Source organism: Ceratotherium simum, chromosome 24, assembly GCF_057802395.1.
Source record: "Ceratotherium simum simum isolate JZ-2026a chromosome 24, ASM5780239v1, whole genome shotgun sequence".
Taxonomy (NCBI): domain Eukaryota; kingdom Metazoa; phylum Chordata; class Mammalia; order Perissodactyla; family Rhinocerotidae; genus Ceratotherium; species Ceratotherium simum.
Window position 1 is genome coordinate 6,561,934 of NC_141923.1, and position 19,436 is coordinate 6,581,369.

A 19,436-nucleotide genomic window follows, 5' to 3' on the forward strand; every position below is an offset into this window, starting at 1 on the left:
CTTACAGAACTACTGAGCACTACAGAAATATTTGAATCTTTTAACAATCACCATGTCCAAATCAGGGTGTACCAGCTGACTCTGGGCCCTGCCAGGCCCCAAAGATGCCCAGGAACCTCCTAGTGAGGAGTGTGGACGTGTGATAGTGCAGAGGTCACCAGGCCACCCCCGCCCAGCTGTCTCTGGTGACCAGAGTCACAGGGAAAGTCCCCCCCACCCAGAATGCCCCCTGTCACCTCCAAGCCCTCTGCTCTTCACTTGGAACTCTGCTTCCCTCCTTCCCACCCTGTTTCCCCTTGAAGCCTGCAAAGAGCTATTCTCCAGGCCCAAGCTCTTCCTGCCCATCCCCAACTGTGGTTCAGAGGCTCCCCAGCCCCTCAGCAGACAGCCTGAGGGTGAGAGGAGGGAAGATGCTCACCCAGTCTTCGCTAGGCAGAAGAAAGACGCCAGGCCAGTTCCTCCCTGTGTGAGCAGCCTGCTGCCCCTCCTCCAAGGGGAGATGGGGAGGCAGAGACCAGCCTTATGAGCAGAGTGCCTGCGTCTCTGACTTCACTCGAGGCCATTAAGCAAGATGGGCTGGTGATTTCCAAGAAGCGGGAAGGAGGTGTCCATTCTGTGGGCACTAACGGGTCTCCGGCCTCCTGCGCTGCTCAGGGAAGTGGAGCAGGTCTGCGAGGGGGGAGCAGCGCCCACCTCGGCCTGGCTGGTTCCTCTTCCCATCCACGCTTCTGTTCTCTGCCGCAAGCCCCTGCCTATCTGGGTGATGGCAAGTAGGGCAGGGGAGGCCACCTCAGGGGAATGGCTGCAGTTCATGAAATGAGCTCAGTGGCCTGGGGAGTCCACAGAGCAGAGAGCGGATCTGGGAATGAGCGCCTGCGTCTTTGCAGTCACAGTGACTTGGAATTTAGGAGAGAATTACCTGTGGAAAAACTGGAAAACATTTTTACTCTCCCAGATATGTGACCCTGGGCAAATGTCCACCCCTCTCTGGGTCTGACACAGGAGGAGGTGGATTCTGGGACCTCCCAGTGTCTTTCCAGCTCTGGCCTCCTGTGGCCCTGACCAGATCAGAGGCTCCCGAACATCTATCCATGAGATGGTGAGGAAAATGTGGAGGGAGTTTTTCATGGCACAAAATGTATTTAATTTCAAGACTTTGCCTTATTCTGAGATTATTCATCTGACATTTTTAGTGATAAAATAGGCTTTCTTTTAGGAAATAACGGCCAGAGTAGATGGTAATTATTTTTAAATGTCCTTATTAAGCAAAATAAAAAGTTAGCAGCCTTACGTTGCTGCCCTGGGGGGCTGGGGACATGGGAAAGTCTGTGAATCACAGTTTAGTGTGAAATCTGGACCCTGAAGGACTCTCATTGTGATCTTTGGTCACTGTTGGCCCCTGGAGAGGTGTGGAGGGGGAGGGGACACAGATGTGCTCCCTATCTGCGGCGACAACATTGTGACCGCCCTGCTCCCCCATGTGTTCAGGATGCAACACCTTCTAAACTTTGGGCGGAGAGGGAGAAGCTCTTGCGTTTTATCCATCCAATGAGCTCTTAGAGTAAGATCTCCTGCTCCTGGTCTGCCAGGCAGTAGAGCACATGGATCAAACCGCGAGCTGTGACCCACTTATGGGTCAGGAAATCCATTTAGCAGGGGACTGAAACCAGCATCTTTAAAATGAAATATCCTGGAGCAGAGCAGAAAATATCAGAGTATATCACATGTGGACATGTAGGGTAAGTATTGATTCATATCCCTTTTCTTCCAGATACATATTCAAATGTATATGTATTTGATATATATTCAATATATATTCAAATATATATTCAAAATACATATATATTCAAATATATATGTATATTCAAATATATGTGCATATTCAAATATATATATTCTGCTTCTGTATGGAGGAGTAAATTCCTAACAAACCAACCCTCTTGCAGACAACATCTACAAATCTACAAACTATGGACAAAAGAACAAAAACAGCATCCTGAGGTCCCTAGAGAATAAACAAAAATGGGCAGGTTTTGGAGCAGCATCAAAACCTAGAAGAATTAACCCATGTGCAGCAAGTTTCCCATTTTTACAGCTTTGCCCTGAGGGCAGCCACATTTGTGGTGTGGGCACAAAGTGGCTAAATTCCAGTAGGTGGCCTGTTGTCCCTCTGGACAGAGGAATGGGGAGAAGGAGCCTTGGACAGCAGGGCTGCTGGAGAGTGGGGAAGAGCCCCATAAAGGAGAGAGCCAGAGAAAGAGAACCCCCAATTTTTTTTTTTTTTTTGGGAGGAAGATCAGCTCTGAGCTAACATCCATGCCAATCTTCCTCTTTTTGCTGAGGAAGACTGGCCCTGGGCTAACATCTGTGCCTGTCTTCCTCCACTTTATATGGGATACCGCCACAGCATGGCTTGACAAGCGGTGCATCGGTGCGAGCCCAGGATCCGAACCCGGGCCACCAGCAGCAGAGCGCGTGCACTTAACCACTACACCACGGGGCCGGCCCCAAGAGAACCCCAAATTTTGTGTGTAAATTCTGCCCCAGTCTCTGGCTGACTCCCAAACCATACATGCATGGCATATTAAAAGCAGTCTGAACTGAGATCTGAGCCCCCACCCACCACAAGTGTCACAGAGTTTGAAGTTTGCATCAAGTTCATTGCCTACTGAAACAAAAACATCAACACTCTTCAAAGCAATATCACAGAATGCAGAGTTTCCACAACGGACCATTCACGATGTCTGAGATACAATCCAAAATTACTCCATGTATGAAGAACTAGGAAAATGCAACTCATTTTCAAGAAAAAAAGTCAGTCAATAGACACCAACCCTAACATGACTCAGATATCAGAATTGTTAGACAAGAACTTTAAAGCAGCTATTATAACAATACTCAATGAGGTAAAGAAAAATATGTCCTAATAAAAAATATAGCACATCTCAGCTTAGAAATATAAAATATAAAAATGAACTAATTGGCAGCATTATTCATAACAGCCAAAAAGTAGAAAAAGATCCAGATGTCCATCAACTGATGAATGGCTAAATGAAATGTGGACTATTCATACAATAGGATATTATTCAGTCATTAAAAGGAATGAAGTACTGATACATGCTACAACATGGATGAACCTCAAAAACATTAAGTGAAAGAAGCCAGACATAAAGACTATATATTGTATGATTCTATTTATAGGAAATTTCTAAAATAGGAAAATCTATAAAGACAGAAAGTAGATTCATAGTTACCAGGAGCTGGGGAGAAGGGGAAATGGGGAGTGATTGCTAATGAGTATTGGGTTTCTTTTGGGAGTAATGAAATGTTTTGGAATTACATAGTGGTGACGGCTGCATAACTTTCTGAACATACTAAAAACTACTGAATTGTTCACTTAAAAATGAATCAAATAAAAATTTCAGAATGAAAACTACAGTATCTGAAATTCAAAAATTTGGGGCCAGCCTGGTGGCATGGCGGTTAAGTTCATGAACTCCACATCGGTGGCCTGGGGTTTGCCAGTTTGGATCCTGGACACAGAACTACACACTGCTCATCAAGCCATGCTGAGGCCACGTCCCACATAGAGCAACTAGAAGGATGTACAACTATGACATACAACTATCTACTGGGGCTTTGGGAGAAAAAAGGAAAAAAGGAAGAAGATCGGCAACAGATGTTAGCTCAGGGCCAATCTTCCTCAAAAAAAAAAATAATAATAAGAATTCATTGGATGGACTCAGCACCAGAATGGAAATGACAGGTGGAAAAAATGAGTAAACTTGCAGAGAGATGAATAAAATTTTTCTAATCTGAAAGAGAGAGAGAGGAAAAAAAAGACAGAATAAAATTGACAGAGCCTGAGGGACACGTAAAACAATATCAGAAGTCTAAAAGTTCTAGAGAATGGGAAAGAGAGAATGGGGCAGGAAAAGTATTTGAAGAAATAATAGTTGAAAATTCTCCACATTTGGAGAAAAACATAAATTATAGCTTCAAGAAGCTTAGCAAAATCTGAATAAAATAAAGGAAGAAAATGATGCCTTTGGCACATCATGATCAAAATGCTGAAAACTGAAGATAAAGACAAAACATTGAAAGCAGACAGAAAAACCATGTATTCCGTACAGGAGATCAATGATTTGAATGACTACATCTCATCAGAAACCATCAAGGCCGGAAACAGTGGAACAACATCCTTAAAGTATGGAAAGAAAAAAATATTTCAACCCAGAAGTCTATATCCAGAAAGAATATCTTTTAAGAATGGAGATGAAATAAAGATATTTTAAAAGAGACTTTGGTAATTCATCACCATCAGACCTGCACCATGAGAAATGCTAAAGGAAGCTCTTCAGTCTGAAGGGAATTGATGCGGATGGGAAACTCAGATCTTCATGAATGAATGAATGGCATCAGAAATAGTAAATATTTGGGTAAATATAAAAGATCATTTTTCCTCTTAATTAAAAAAAATTACCTGTGTCTGTTTGAAGCAAAAATTATAATGCTGTCTTGTGCAATTTATAGTAGATGTAGATATAATACATATTTCAGTGTAAAGGATGGTGCAAATGAGGATAAATGGACCTATAAGGTTGCAAAATTCCTACATTTTATGTGAAGTAGTGCAATATTAACTTTAAGTAAACAGTGAAAAATTAAGATGTATATTATAACCCCTAGAGCGACCACTGAAGAGGCAGTGCAAAGAGGTGCAGCTAAAAAGTCAGTAGGTAAATTAAAATGGAACTCTTAAAAATATTCAAATAATCCCAATAAAGGGCAGGAATGGTGAATAGAAAAATTAAAAACAGAGGCAACAAACAGAAATAAATTATAAAATGGTAGACCCATAGCCAACCAAGCCAATAATTACATTAAATGTTAATGGGCTAAACACTCTAATTAGAATGCAGAGATTACTAGAATGGAAAAACAAGTAAGACACAACTATATGTTGTCTACAAGAGACCCACTTTAAATATAAAGACATACGTAGACTGAAAGTAAATGGGGAGAAAAAATGTAACATGCAAACAGTAAGTATGACAAGGTGGGAGTGGCTCATTAATATCAGATAAAATAGGCTTCAAGACAAAGAATATTACTAGAGCTAAAGAGAGACACATCATAATGATTAAAGGGTCAATTCATCAGGAAGACATAATAATAATAAATGTGTATGTGCCGAATAACAGAGCCTCAAAATACATAAAGCAAAGACTGAGAGCTTTAAAGGGGAGAAATAGGGAATTCCACAATCATACTAGGAGATTGTAACACTCTCCTCTCAGCAATTTATAGAAGTTAGACAAAAAAAAAAAAAAAAAAAAATCAGTAATGACAGAGAGGATCCCAACGTATCTTGACCCAATTGATATCTATACTTATGGGCCATGATGTAAAATATATTTCTTACCATGACTCATTTCTAAAAAAAGTTTGAAAACCACTCTGCTAGGGCAAACACTGAGGACTGAACCATAGTCTTAAAATTCAACAACTGGTGGGTGAGGCAGGCACAGATCATTACAATACCAGTGGAAATTGCTATAAGGAAGAGTAGGAAAGGGAAGGAATTAATGTTTACTGAGTAGCTACTATGTGCCAGGCCCTGTGCTTAACATATTACACAATTATATAATTCTCATTACTTGGCCAGGTGGTACTATCATCCCCATTTTACAGACGGGAAAACTGAGGCCCAGGGAGGTAAAATAAGTGGGCTAGTGTCAGAACTGGAATTTGAACCAGTGCTGACTCCTACAAACAACCGTAGGAAGACAGAGAGGGTAATTCCTTTACTTTGGAGGGAAGTGAGGACGAATAGTAACAAAGTTTAGGTGTCATTGGAACTGGGTGGACAAGAGAGAAAAGGAACGGTGTGAGAGAAAATGAGGAGGAGGGAGAGTTTGTGTGTGACATTTACAGATGTCAGGTGGCTGGAACTTGGAGAGACAGGAGGGACTTGGGGGAAATGTGGCTGGGGGGGTTATGGGGCTAGAGCAAGCCCAGCCGAACCCCCACTTCTATTTCCAGGCAAAGGAAGAAAGGGGAGCAATAATGAAATAAAGGGGACTTGGGGGGTCTTGCTCATCTCCCCCTCCTTGGCTGGCTGCCCTGGGAGATGCAGCCTCAGAGGAATGTTCCCTACGTTTAAATTGAGTGTCTCCAATTTAACGTCCTGAGAAAACCTGAGCATACAGGTGGGTATGTCCAGAGGACATCGTGACACTTGTCCAAATGCTGAAACACATATGCCTCATTCTTGGTCCAGACAGATGTCTTAAAGGGTGGGACGGGTAGTGTGGAGACATGCGAACAATTAGCATCCCCCCTTCACTAGTTGTGAGGCCCCAAAAGGAGTGACATCAGATTGACCACATAAACCAAGGAAGCTTGGACCGTCCACTCTAAATGCGTGGTGGGAGTGAGAGAGGGACCCCAGAAATGAGAGCGGCACTTGTTTCTCTGTCCCCTGCTGGGGAGGCCAAGGTTACTGAGGTCTGGGGCCAGCACTGCCTCCTGAGGATGAGCTCCATGGAACCGGGGTGCTCCGACTTCCCGCACGCGCTCCCCAGAGCCTTCTGCTGGCGCCCACCACAGGGGCCCCGGGGCCAGGGCCATGCCCTTTGGGATGGTGCTTGTCTTCGCGTCTCAGGGATGAGTTCCTCCCACAGGAGGACCCTAACCTGGGTCAAGTGTCCCCACAGGTGACCAGGATGCCATCTGTGGAGCAGGCCTTGCTGTCTGCATGCTGATAGCCCCCCAGCTCCCCGGGTGCCCAGTACTGCTGTAAAGTCCCCGCTGGGCTGACAAGCCAGAAGAGAGGAGTAAGCTGCTCCCTTTTCTGATTCTCAGGCAAGTTGCTGGCAAGGCTAAGACAGGAGGAGCAGAAAGGGATCCTCTGGTGGGTCCCCTTCGATGGTGGAGGGGTCTGCAGTTTTTGGCTACCTTGATTCCACATCGAAACCACCAGCCAATGCCAATTGAGGTCACTCCGTAGCCCCAAACTAATGACAAAAAAGATGCAACCAGCATTTGGTGTTTTTCAAATGCCCTTCTAAGTTTCCCCCTTTACCCAGCTGTTCTGGGGCATGTGACACACGATCTGAGCATGGATTCTCTTCGTGCCCGTTAGGCTGTAGTGTATGTGGTCATCCCTGGCCCGGGGCCTGTCTGCCTTCTCTCCACCTCCTCCCTTGTCTATACTCCAGCCACGTGGAACTCGGATAGTTCCTTCAATTGCATCAAGCTGTTCTGTGCCTCTGCCTTTGCCCATGTTCTTCCAGCCACTGTGAAGTCTTTTGCTTCTTGGCAGCTCCATCAACTCCACAGTCTTTCACCCTCCCAGCTCAGACGTCACCCTTCCAGCTCAGAGGTCACCCTCCCGGCTCAGACACCACCATCCCAGCTCAGACGTCACCATCCCAGCTCAGACACCTCCATCCCAGCTCAGAGGTCACCCTCCCAGCTCAGAGGTCACCCTCCCAGCTCAGACACCACCATCCCAGCTCAGACATCACCGTTCCAGCTCAGACATCACCCCCTCAGCTCACACACACCATCCCAGCTCAGACATCACCGTTCCAGCTCGGACATCACCCCCTCACCTCAGATATCACCCTTCTGGCTCAGACATAACCTTCTGGCTCAGAGCCACCCTCTGGGCTCAGAGGGCTTCTCCGTGAAACTCTCCAAGACCCCACCCCACCACACAGAATGAATCCTTCCCTCCTCTGGGTCACCTCAGAAGGCCCAACAGTACAGCCTTCTGAGAATTTCACTTAAAGTGTGGCATTGTAGTTACCATATTTCCTCAATTCTGACACACTTTTTGCTTTTGCAGTTTCCTGAAATACGGTTGAATCTCACGTTCAATGTGCGCCTTTAACATAGGGGTGCTTCTCCCTGTCCCCCGCCCTGGGAGAAAGCTGCTGTGAGACCCAAGGCGGGTCTTAGACTCAGGTGACTCAGCCCCTCCCCCAAGTTGTCTCTGTGTCCCCGCAGCCCTGTGCAGACTGGACGTGGCAAGCATTTGCTGGATTCAAATTTGAATTCAATTCAGGTATTCCTTGTGGCCTGCTCTGAGTGAAGTCGTGTGCTCGGCAAAGTGGAGGGTTTGGGATAAATACAAAGTGAAGTTCCTGTCCTCTAGGAGGTCACAGATGTGTGTGTGTGAATGAGGGGGTGGGGAAGGCCAAAAGGAAGGCAACCAACAGTGATGAAGGGCAAGACCATCTGCAATAGCATCTTGGCCTGGACTAAGGGGTTTTGTATTTGTTTTTAGTTTGTGGTTTTTTTTTTTTTGGAAATACGTTTGACAATTTGTAAATTTCTTGTGTTTTCTCAGTCGATTGTACAGAGAACTCAGATTTCCATTCTCCATCTCATTTTACAGAGAAACGAACTGGGGCTCAGAGAAGTAAGGAGTCTTGCCCAAGGTCAACAGCTAGAAAGTGCCAGAACCAGCTAGAAAGTGCTAGAACCAGGACCAGTTGCCCAGCTCTTCTCATTCCCTGATTCCTGTTCTCTCTCAGCTGTAGTAAATTCTGCCTAGTGGAACCCAACTCTTCTCTTTAAAATATGAACATTAGCCCACTTTTCAGGAGACGTCTAATCTCTGTTCTGCGAAATAGGAAGTAAATCCTGAAGTTTCTCACTATGCCTTCTTCTCACACAGTCACCATGGCGATGGGAAAATATTATGCGGTGAAGGAATTATGGGAATATGAATCAGCAGAACCAGCAAAAGGACCTTTGGAAAACCGTGACTCCCAGTGGACATGCTGCATTTTCAGAGTAAACACTCCAGAATGATGGATTGCACTCTGCTTCCTATAGAAACTTGACGGCCAGCCTGGCTCCATTAGCTGACCTGCTGTTTCCGTGTGAACCCTGGTCTCCTCTTCTCTTTGCAAGAAAAGCCCTGGCCGTTTATTAGCATGATTGCTGCGTGGCAACAGGGGTTGTGGATATCTGCCGGCTTCATTAAATTTTAAACATTTTTCCTTGCCAAGTGGAACAAATTATTGATGTTGATTTTGGTGGATGGTTAACATTGTCCAATAGAATTTCAATGGTGAAGAGTTCAAACCTGGTTTTTAAGCCTAGAATGATGGAGCTATTCATCCAACCTTAAATAATGTTGGAACAGAATGACTGGCTTATCCTGTCATTGGTAAGCCTCCCTAAAACTCTTAGTCAGTCTATATGTGATAAAGAATACCGAGTGAGTCCCTCAGAAAAATTAAACATACAATTACCATATGATCCAACCATTCCACTTCTGGCTCTATACTCAAAAGAATTGAAAGCAGGGGCTCAAACAGATATTTGCACATCCATGCCCACAGCAGCATTACTGACAATAGCCAAAAGGTGAAAACAACCTAAGTGTCCACCGACAGGCGAGTGGATAAACAAAATGAGGTCTGTGCATACAATGGAATATTATTCAGCCTTAAAAAGGAAGGAAATACTGGGGCTGGCCTGCTGGCGTAATGATTAAGTTTGCATGCTCCACTTTGGCAGCCTGCGGTTCGCAGGTTCGGATCCTGGACACGGACCTATGCACCGCTTATTAGGCCATGCTGCGTCAGGCATCACACATATAAAGTAGAGGAAGATGGGCACGGATGTTAGCCCAGGGCCAATCTTCCTCAGCAAAAAGAGGAGGATTGGCAACAGTGGTTAGCTCAGGGCTAATCTCCCTCACCAGAAAAAAAAAGGAAGGAAATTCTGACATATGCTACAACACGGGTAAACCTTGAGGACGTTATGCTAAGTGACAGTCACAAAAGATAGTCACATAAACCAGTCACAAAAAGACAAACCACTTATATGAGGTACCTAGAGGAGTCAAATTCATAGAGACAGAAAGTAGAACGTTGGTTACCAGGGGCTGGGTGAAGGAGGAATGGGGAGTTAGTGTTTAATGGGGAGTCTCTACGTTGTAAGATGAAGAGTTCTGGAGATAGATGGTGGTGATGGTTGCACAACAGCATGAATGTACTTAATGCTATTGAACTGTACACTTACAAATGGTTACGATGGTAAATTTTTCTGTTATACGTATTTTATTGCAATAAAAAAATTTCAGTTGAGGAATGGGCAAGGCAGTGGCTTGGGTGTCGCTGACCCTGACTCGGAGCTCCTGCTGGCCAAGCCAGAGGTCTCCCAAGAAACTTGAGTATCTGTTTCACCAAGCAGGCCTGGTTCTACAGCCATGTATAGTCCACCCTGCTTTTCTGCTGTGCACCTGGACTGGAATGCAGGTGGTGGTTTCTCGCCATCCTTACTTGGTCAGCCACCTCCTTCCTTCCTTCCAGCAGCAACTCGAGTGTCCCTTCAGAAGCCTGCCCTGACCCTCTACGGCCTTCATTACCCTCCATCTCTTTACAAGTCCGTGTGCTCCACCAGGCTGTAACCCTTGAAAGCCGGATGCTGTGCCTTGGGACTCAGCATGCTCCTCAGACCAGTAGCATCAGCCACACCTGGGAGCCTGCTAGAAACACAAACTGTCTGCCCAGTGAATCAGAATCTTTGGCGGTGGGCTCAGGAATCTGGATTTTAACCAGTCCTCCAGCTGAAGAGGATTTTGTCCCCCATCCTCTTCCCTCGCCTTCCCTCCATGGCTCTTAGCCCACCACCGCCAGGTAAGCGAGATGAACAGTCAGCCTTGGCCTCAGGTAGGGGCAGACTCCGAGGTGCCATTTACACTGCAGAGCCCCCTGTGAGATGCAATCCCACCTTGTCTGGCGTCTCTCCCTTCCCTTCCCCCTCTCTTGTACCCGATTCTCCTGGGAGCATGGCTCTGGGGTAGCCCACCTTACCTACATAGCGACGGCTCCTTCATTTTTGCACCACGGGGCTGTACACACACTAGGTGTCAGTCATTGTCTGTGTTAAACTTTATTGCAATTTTTTTTTTTTTGGTGAGGAAGATTAGCCCTGAGCTAACATCTGTGCCAGTCTTCCTCTATTTTGTATGTGGGACGCTGCACAGCATGGCTGATAAGTTTTGTAGGTCCATGCCTGGGATCCAAACGTGTGAACCCCAGGCTACTGAAGCAGAGCATGTGAACTTAACCACTATGCCACGGGGCCGGCCCCTATTGCATTTTTATTTTTCCCAAAGTTGTCAGTTCTTTCAACCAAGGGAGTGACACACTAATGGGACCATATATAGTGTCACTCTTTACCTTTGTCCCTCCACACACTCTCCCAACCTTAGTGGGTGTGATGGTTCATTTTATGTGTCAACTGACTGGGCTAAGGGATGCCCAAATCGCTGGTAAAACCTTCTTTGTGGGTGTGTCTGTGAGGGTGTTTCAAGGAGAGGGGACTCAGGAGACTGAGTAAAGCAGAGCGCCCTCACCAATGTGGGAGGGCATCATTCAATCCACTGAGGGCCTGAATAGAACAAAATGCAGAGGAAGGGCAAGTTCATTCTCTCCCCTTGAGCTGGAATGTCCATCTTCTCCTGCCTTTGGACATTGAAGCTCCTGATTCTTGGGCTTTTGGATTCAGACCAGGACTTACACCTCCTGGGATTTATCAGCCCCCTGATGCTCAGGCTTTTGGACTGGGACTGAATTACACCACTGGCTTTCCTGGTTCTCAAGCCTGCAGACACCAGATCACGGGACTTCTTGGCCTCCATAACCACGCGAGCCAATTTCTATAATGAATCTCTTCTTATATATCTCTCTTTACATTCTATTGGTTCTCTTTCTCTGGAGAACCCTGACTAATGCAGTGGGCTCTCCTCGCCCTGCTGTAGGCTGTCTCCTCCTCGAGGAAGCATTTGAGGCCGTCAGCTGGCCCTCAGCTGGCCTGTAGTATTAGCAAGTAGCAACATGCAGCTCTGACACCCAGACCCTGCCTTCGAGCGAGGGCCTCCACGGGTCAGTGACCTCCCAGAGCCAAAGCCTCCCACCGGCCTGGGCCCTCGAGGGTCTTCCTCTCCCTTGCCCAGTGGAATGGACGTGAAGGGCAAGAAGAGACAGCTCGGGGTCCTCCTGGTGTCCCCCACTCCCCCTACATCACCATCCATGCTCAGGTTTATGGTACGGCTGTGCTGAGGCTCATAGAGGTTAAGGAATGGGAATGGTAAATGCTAAAATCAATGAAAACATCTGTACCGCTTAGTGGAGGAGCTAGAGGAAAACCCCGGTCACGGGAATAAAGACTATGACAAAGCTACGCTCCTCGGCGCTCAGTTGATGCTGGGCGCTGTTACAGGCACTTCCCACCTAGTACCTCCGCTGCTCCTCGAACAACCCAGGGAACCTCCTGGTGCTCCCGTGGGCCTGCCTCCTTCAGCTCTGAGACTCATCCTGTTGTCCACGCTTCTTCCCTTGTTGAATAGCCTTCTACTGCTTGGATGTACTGATTTTTTATCAATTTTATTGTTGACAGACATCTGAGCAGTTTCCAGTTTGAAGCTATCGTGAAAATGCTGCTGTGAACGTTCTTGTCTTTTAGTAAAAACGTGTATTTATGTCTATCGAGGACATCCTAGGCGTAGATTGTATGTTTTCACACACACACACACACACACACACACACACACACACTCATGCCTAGGAGTGTAATTCAGCTTTAGTAGGTGATCTCAGTTTTCCAAAACGCTCGGAAAAATTTACACCCTACCAGCAATGTGTGTGTGTTCCAGATGCTCCAGATCTTTCCCAGCATTTGTATTTCCATTTACATAATCTTTAAAACAAGCAAAGCTAATCTATCGTGTTAGAAGTCCGATAGTGTTTGCCTTTGGGGGCAAGGACTGTAGGGGTTACGAGGGGGCCTTAGGGTGTTGTCACGTTGTGTTTATTGATCAGGGCACCGGTTACGTGGGTGTGTGTTCACCCTGAAAACTCAGGCCATGCACTCGCAATCTGTGCACTTTCCTGTATGCATGTTAAACTTCCATCTAAAAGTTTACGAGAAAAAGTAAATTTAAAAGCGATCCAGTGGCACAAGTGCTCTCATCGCGCCTCTGGTTCAGATGAAGATGCTGAAGGCCAGAGTCACTGCCTGGTGCTGGGGTCACCGTCGGAGTTAATTACGGGAAGTCCCTCCTGACCCCACATCTGTTCAGTCTCGGGGTCAGATCTACCTCCACTGCGTTTCTCTAATTGGTCACTGGTTTCCATTCCTGTTACCCCTCACGCTGGGACTTGCTACCCTCAGATTTCGTGTTAACTCTGCCCCCATTTCCAGTCCAGGTGCAATCATTTTGAATACTCATTCTGTGATCTCCCATACCACCTCCTCGCCCCAGGCTCGGTATAGTCCACGAATTTGATAAGCGTGCCACCCACGTGTCCAACCAGATCCTTCGTACAAACACTGGGCAGCTTTGTTCCATCTGGGCAGGGGCAGCCGGGTCCCACGACACCCGATGAGAGTCCTCGAGGTGGGCTCAGTGATCGATGCTGGTCTGTGTTTGACACCTCCACCCAGCTCTGCCAGCCTGCCTTCTTCCTTATGATCCACAAGTGCGAGATCTGGCAAACAGTCCTCCAGTCGACAGATATGGTGTGAGCACCTCCTATGGGAAGGCCCTCTGCCAGCAACCATAAGGGCACAGAGCTAAATTGAACGCGGCTCCTAGAGAGCTGACAGGAGCAAGGTGGTTGTAATTATGGACTCCAGAGCCAGATGGCCTGAGTCCAAATGCTGATTCTGCCACTCAAAAGCTGTGTGACTCTGCCCGTTACTCAGCTTCTCTGAGCCTCGGTCTCCTCATCTGTAAGGTGGGGATAATAATAGCGTCCCCGAGGGGTGGGGTGAGGATTAAGTGAGTTAAAATTTATAAAGCTCTTCAGAGAAAATGCTTTATAAGCCTTGACTGGCATTCCTAGTCTACTGGGGCTTCTGGATCCATCTATGATTCCTCATTTCTCTTTCTCCCTGCTGGCCTGTGGCTCCTCAGGGTCAGGCAGCAGAGAGCAAAATGCACACAGGAGGCCCTCGAGTGAGACAGACCTGCGTTCGAATCCCGGCTCTGCACTTACTGGCTGAGTGCAAGCGTCGAGCAGGATACTGTTTGCTCAGCCTAAGATGGGCCTAGTGGTGCCACACACGTGGACCACTGGCCAGGATAGGTGCTCACTTGATGAGACCAAGATTAACAGTGGTGGCTGCCTGCACATGTTTGGAAGTTCTGTCTTCAAGGCCCTTACAGTGAGGTTGGGAAGAAAAGCGTGTTGCACGCTGTGGGAGGCTGGTTGCATGGAGGGGGGACGGATCAATAGATGCCTCCATTAGTAATGTGACATAAGAATTAAATTAATGGACGGCTGAAAGTCATTTCCTTTTAACAGTGACCTTTAAAAATCCTGCACGGGGCCGGCCCCGTGGCTTGGTGGTTAAGTGCACGCGCTCCACTACTGGCGGCCCGGGTTCGGATCCCGGGCACGCACCGATGCACCGCTTCTCCGGCCATGCTGAGGCCGCGTCCCACATACAGCAACTAGAAGGATGTGCAACAATGACATACAACTATCTACTGGGGCTTTGGGGGGGAAAAAGAAAAGGAGGACGATTGGCAATAGATGTTAGCTCAGAGCCGGTCTTCCTCAGCAAAAAGAGGAGGATTAGCATGGATGTTAGCTCAGGGCTGATCTTCCTCACCAAAAAAAAAAAAAAAATTCCTGCACAGTAATGCCCAACAAAAGGAACAGTTCCTTGCATAATATTCTGCAGTCGTTAAAAATGGTAATTCTGGAGATAACGCAGCATGTGGGAAATGCTTATGACATAATGGTGAGGGGAAGAAACAGTACTGCCATTTTATGGGTGGCAGAAACGGGCTAGGAGAGAAAGGATGCCCACGTGGCTGGCGGCACTGGGTTTCCAAGAGAAGAGACTACAGCTGATTTCGTTTTCTTTTTCTCCATGGAACGAATTTTCTGCAGAGGTTTTGTTTCTCACACACATTTGGAAGTTTACTTTTCAGAGAAATGGAATGGCTTAAGCCCAGCCCCATAGCTCCTGGTCCGTGAACGCCCACAGTGTTTTTGAGGAGGCTCCAGGCCCCACTGCAGGTGCGGACTGTTAAGGCCCGGCTGAGGAGCTCCCCCGGCTGGAGACAGGGACTGAGTTTAGGCGGGCGTGCTGCAAACCCACAGTGCCACCTCCCAGCTGCTGACCCGGGCAGGCCCTTCCCTCTCTGGCTGAGGCCTGGACTGTAAGACTCGCACCAGCTTCCTCCCCAGGCTGCTGGGAGGATGAAACGGAAGGAAGGCTGAAGTGCCCACACGTGGTGGCTGTTGACAGCAGGGAAGGCGTTGACAGTCGCAGAAGGACATATGCAAAGAAGTGGGACCTCCTGGCCCAGGGCTGCACTCAAGTCTGGCTGAGGTGTGGCCAGCAAGGAGCAGCCGAACTCCAGAGAACCACAGGGTCAAGGAGATCAGGAAGGTGAGCACGTGTGGCAGCAGCTGGCCAGGAGGAGGGAGGGCCCCCCAGAGAGAGACGACCTCCAGCCACGCAGGCCATTCAGAGACACCCCAACCCTGACTGCCAGATTGCCCGCCATGTGCACTTCAGCGCCTGTGAGAGGAGAGGCTGGTTCTGGGGAGGGCAGGGGCCCTGGGCTCACCCCAGACACCTGCGCTGGGGAAAGCAGAGCCCCTTCCTTCCCTTCTGCTTGAACCTGGACCCCACCCTGACTCCCGGCCCATGTTTGTTGCATGATGCTAGGGCCACCTGTACCCAAGCACGCTCCAATTTGGAAGAACAGAGCTCTTTAAATCTAAACAACGTGTAAGTCACATGTCTGGGCACCAGCTTCTCAGCTGCTGGGGCCTCGGTAAGGTCAGACTGCTTTCAAGATCTACGCCCCTGAAGCAAGTCGCCCAGGCCAGCACAGGCCTGCTCTGACCCCGACAGCCCCCTCCAGACCCGCCAGCATTGCCATTAGAGAAGCAACAGGCAAGTAAACTCCAGAGTCTTTGAAAACCAGAGTGCCACATTTTAAGGGAGTTACAGTGGCACCCTGCAAGTCCATTGTGATGGGGGGGAGGGCGGGCAGGAATGCGTGCTTCACAAGAAGCCCTTGTGAGCAAGCCCCTCCTGGCCCCCCTGGCCTCCCCAGGAAGCCTTGGTACCAAGTGCATAATGTATGAGGAAGAGCCTCTGCATATTCATGAGCTCATTGCCTCCCAAGGCCAGTTGCTGTCTGTGAAAAATCCTCGCCTAATGAATTATTGCATGAGTATGCCACGGAAGCTGAGGGCCGGGAAGTTGAAGCCTCCAGGCCTCAAAATTACTACAATCTCTAAAGCTGGCTTTGAAGAAAATGCTCCCAACCGTGCCTGACTTTGGTCCAAACGTGGGGGAGATGCAAAGAAGGGAGCCTCCACTATGGGGAACCCATGAACCCCTAGGCTGCACAGATGGGGTGCATTTGGCATTGAGTAGGGGCTCAATGAATGTGAGTTTACCCCCCCTTGTTCCTAGGAAGGAAGGGCTGCCCCACTCGTCCTAATTTGTCTGATAGAGAAGTCTGTTCACGAGACTCCTTACGTCCATATTTATTCCACGTGCTGCATGGCATTCGAAGCATTAAGTAAATGTTGGGTTATTTTGGATTTGGGGTGGGAGTTGGGGAGGTTAAAAGTTTTCCCAAACTAGTCACGACCCAATTAAAATGTTACTCATGAAACCCAAGACAGTGATTCATTTAATGCTCCATCTGGCATTTCTTGCTTACAAGCAGCTCACATATGACTCAACTTTGATTTTGCTTATTAAACATTAACCGGCACACTTCCTCATCCCAATAAAGTCATTTGGAAAGCCTCACTGCCCCTGAGCGTGTGTGCCCATGCCTGCATATTTGTGTGTGTGTGCCGTGGGGCAAGTTCATCCACAAGGGTCCCAGGATGCATGACGTGAGGGTCTGCAGGGCTGGCTTTGTTGACATATGACCTGTGGCTCCCGGCTTGGTTTAATGTTCTGCTTGAAATTCTTCATAATTCTTGAACAGGGGACTGCATGTTCATTTTGCACTGGGCCCTGCAGATTGTATAGCCAGTCTGGGTGTATATATTTACGTCTGCACGTCTGTGTGGGCACCAGAGCCCATATGTCCCCATGAGTGTGGGTGTGAGCCCATACAGATGGATGTACATGCTCGTGTGGATGCAGGTGTGTGTGAGGACGTGTGTGGGAGGGGACTTGAGAAAGTGGGCATGAGAGGGGCATTGAGAATCTCATGAACGTGCCAGAGGGTGCCCGAGACAGGGGCACAGGAACCACAAGGAAGCCCCCAGATGCAGACTCCACGGGCCTGGGTGGGGCTCAGGGACATGTAATTTTATCAAGCCCCTCCTTCCAGTTGACTACAATGCGCACCAAGGTTTGAGGACCACTGGCTGTAGGTTTTAAGCACTGAAAATTGAAGCCAGTGATGCCAGCGGCATTCTTTAAGGATGGGTTTAGAACATGAAGCAGCTCAAAACCCTCCCACCACCCACCCAATTACCTGGCTTCAGGTTCTCAAAGGAACAGAAGCTCAGTAGGAACACCAAACTGTTGATGAGCACCGATGCGGCTAACTGCGAGGAAGCCCGGCTAGAGGCCTCCCTCGGCGCTGCCTGGGCCCTGAGCCAGGCGGTGAGTCATGGTGGAGGAGGACGGGGTGGCCTTGATGGCCAGCCCTCCCCCTCCCACTCCCTGCATCAGTGGAGCAGGGCCAGGGCTGCTACCCCTGTGACTTCTCCGATTTATCAGCGTGGGTCATACCGTAGGCCCTGCTCCCCGCTGCCCTACCTCTGCCCATGTTCCTCGCCTAACCCTCTCACATGAAGACCCATCCTCAATCAGAAGTGATTGGCATTGGTCAGCACCCCCCCACCCTTGATGCCATCTGGGGGTGCCACCTCCAGAAGCACAAGCGAGGGTCCTTATTGCACCCTCCTGCGGCCCAGCAGGCGCTGACCCTCAGATTGCTGGCACCTTGTGAGCTCATCCAAGATAACTCCACTCCTGAGCTCCATTTCACTGAAGGTCGTCCGAGGGTCAAGATGCTGCCCCCTCACTGAGCACATCACGGCTGGGCGAGGGGCTGCAGGGCAGCAGGCTGCCACTTGCCAACCAGTGACTCTGAGAAGGTCACTTGAGCTCTCTGAGCCTCAGTTTCCCCATCTGTGAAATAGCCTTTCCCTGTGCTGACCCTTGGGCCAGGGCCTGGCTCCTGCCCCCTACTTCCTTCAGGTCACACCTCCTCCAGCAGCCCCTGCTGGGCCATCAGACACACCTCTCAGCTTTCCCACCTCTGCCCCATAGGGGGGTCGCGAATGGAGCCAGTCATCACCAGTGTAAACTAGAAATGGAGTCCCGCAAGCTTTGGGGGGACCAGGAGAGGCCCCTCTTTCCCAGGAGAGGAAGTGGCCCCAGGATGGGAAAGAGGCTGGCCCAGTGCCACACTGCCAGTCTGGAGCTGTAATGGAACAGACATTTTCTGTTCCCCACCCCTTGAGCGCTTTCTTCCATAGCTGCCACTGCCAAGCATCTGCTGTGTGCCAGGCACTCTGCAGGCCCTCTTCTGGAGCCCCTGAAACCATCACAGGAGGTAGGTGGGATGTCAGACAAGGAGAGGAAGGCTCAGAGAGGTTAGGTGTCTTGCCCAAGGGCACACAGCTCACGAGACTGAGATTTAAGCCCAGGGCCTTCACAGTAACACCAATGCAGGGACACCGTCCCTCTCTGCGCAGCATCAGCCCAGCCCCTCTCTGAATCCCCTCCTCCAGCCCTGAGCTCCTCCACGCCTCTAGGATCCTTCTGCCGTTGAGGCTGAACATCCCTCGTGGTTGATCCCCACAGCTCCCCGACACAGCCCAGGTGGCTGGGAGCCCAGTGCCAGCCCTTCTATTATTCACGCCTCCCTTTGGCTGCCAGCGGGGACCAGGCCCGGAGGCCCCGGCTTTGCCAGGAAAGATAAGGAGCCAACACCTGACTCGTCCTCCTCTGAGCTGCATCTCCATTTCCCGACGGAGCACAAAGGCCTGTTGTTCCTGGCCCCGTGTGGGAGGCTGGACCTCCTTCTCACGAAAGGGAGATAAACCATTAGCAGGATTACGGCCGTGGCTTTTCCTCGTGGCCACCTGTCTCTCCTGTGACACTGCATGGGCCCGGGCCCGGGTGCCTGCTGTCTGCTGGGTCTCTGGGCGGGGGCGGCATTGGCTTTACACATGGCCTTGTCGGGTCCATGCCCACTTCCCAGGGCTGGTGCCACTGGTCCCGTGTTAGAGGTGAGGAGACTGAGGCCCGCTCAGACCACACAGCGGGTGGATGGCTCTCTGCCCTGGGCAGGGATGCCAAGCTGACTCATTTGTCCTCAAAACAAGACTTGGAAGAAGTGAATTCGTGTGTGCAAACCCTGCCCGCCCACACCTCCACCTCTAACTTCCTGG

At 49.1% G+C, this 19,436-nt stretch overlaps 1 protein-coding gene and 1 long non-coding RNA gene across 2 annotated transcripts in view; one reads left to right on the top strand and one right to left on the bottom strand.

Moving 5' to 3' along the window:
- Positions 1-19,436, bottom strand: part of EML1 (EMAP like 1) — a 167,537-nt gene that overhangs the window by 133,885 nt on the left and 14,216 nt on the right. The window lies entirely within an intron of this gene.
- Positions 1,620-9,020, top strand: LOC147913872 (uncharacterized). Its single transcript, XR_015556006.1, has 2 exons — positions 1,620-1,739; positions 8,690-9,020. It is a non-coding gene; the product is annotated as an uncharacterized LOC147913872 (long non-coding RNA).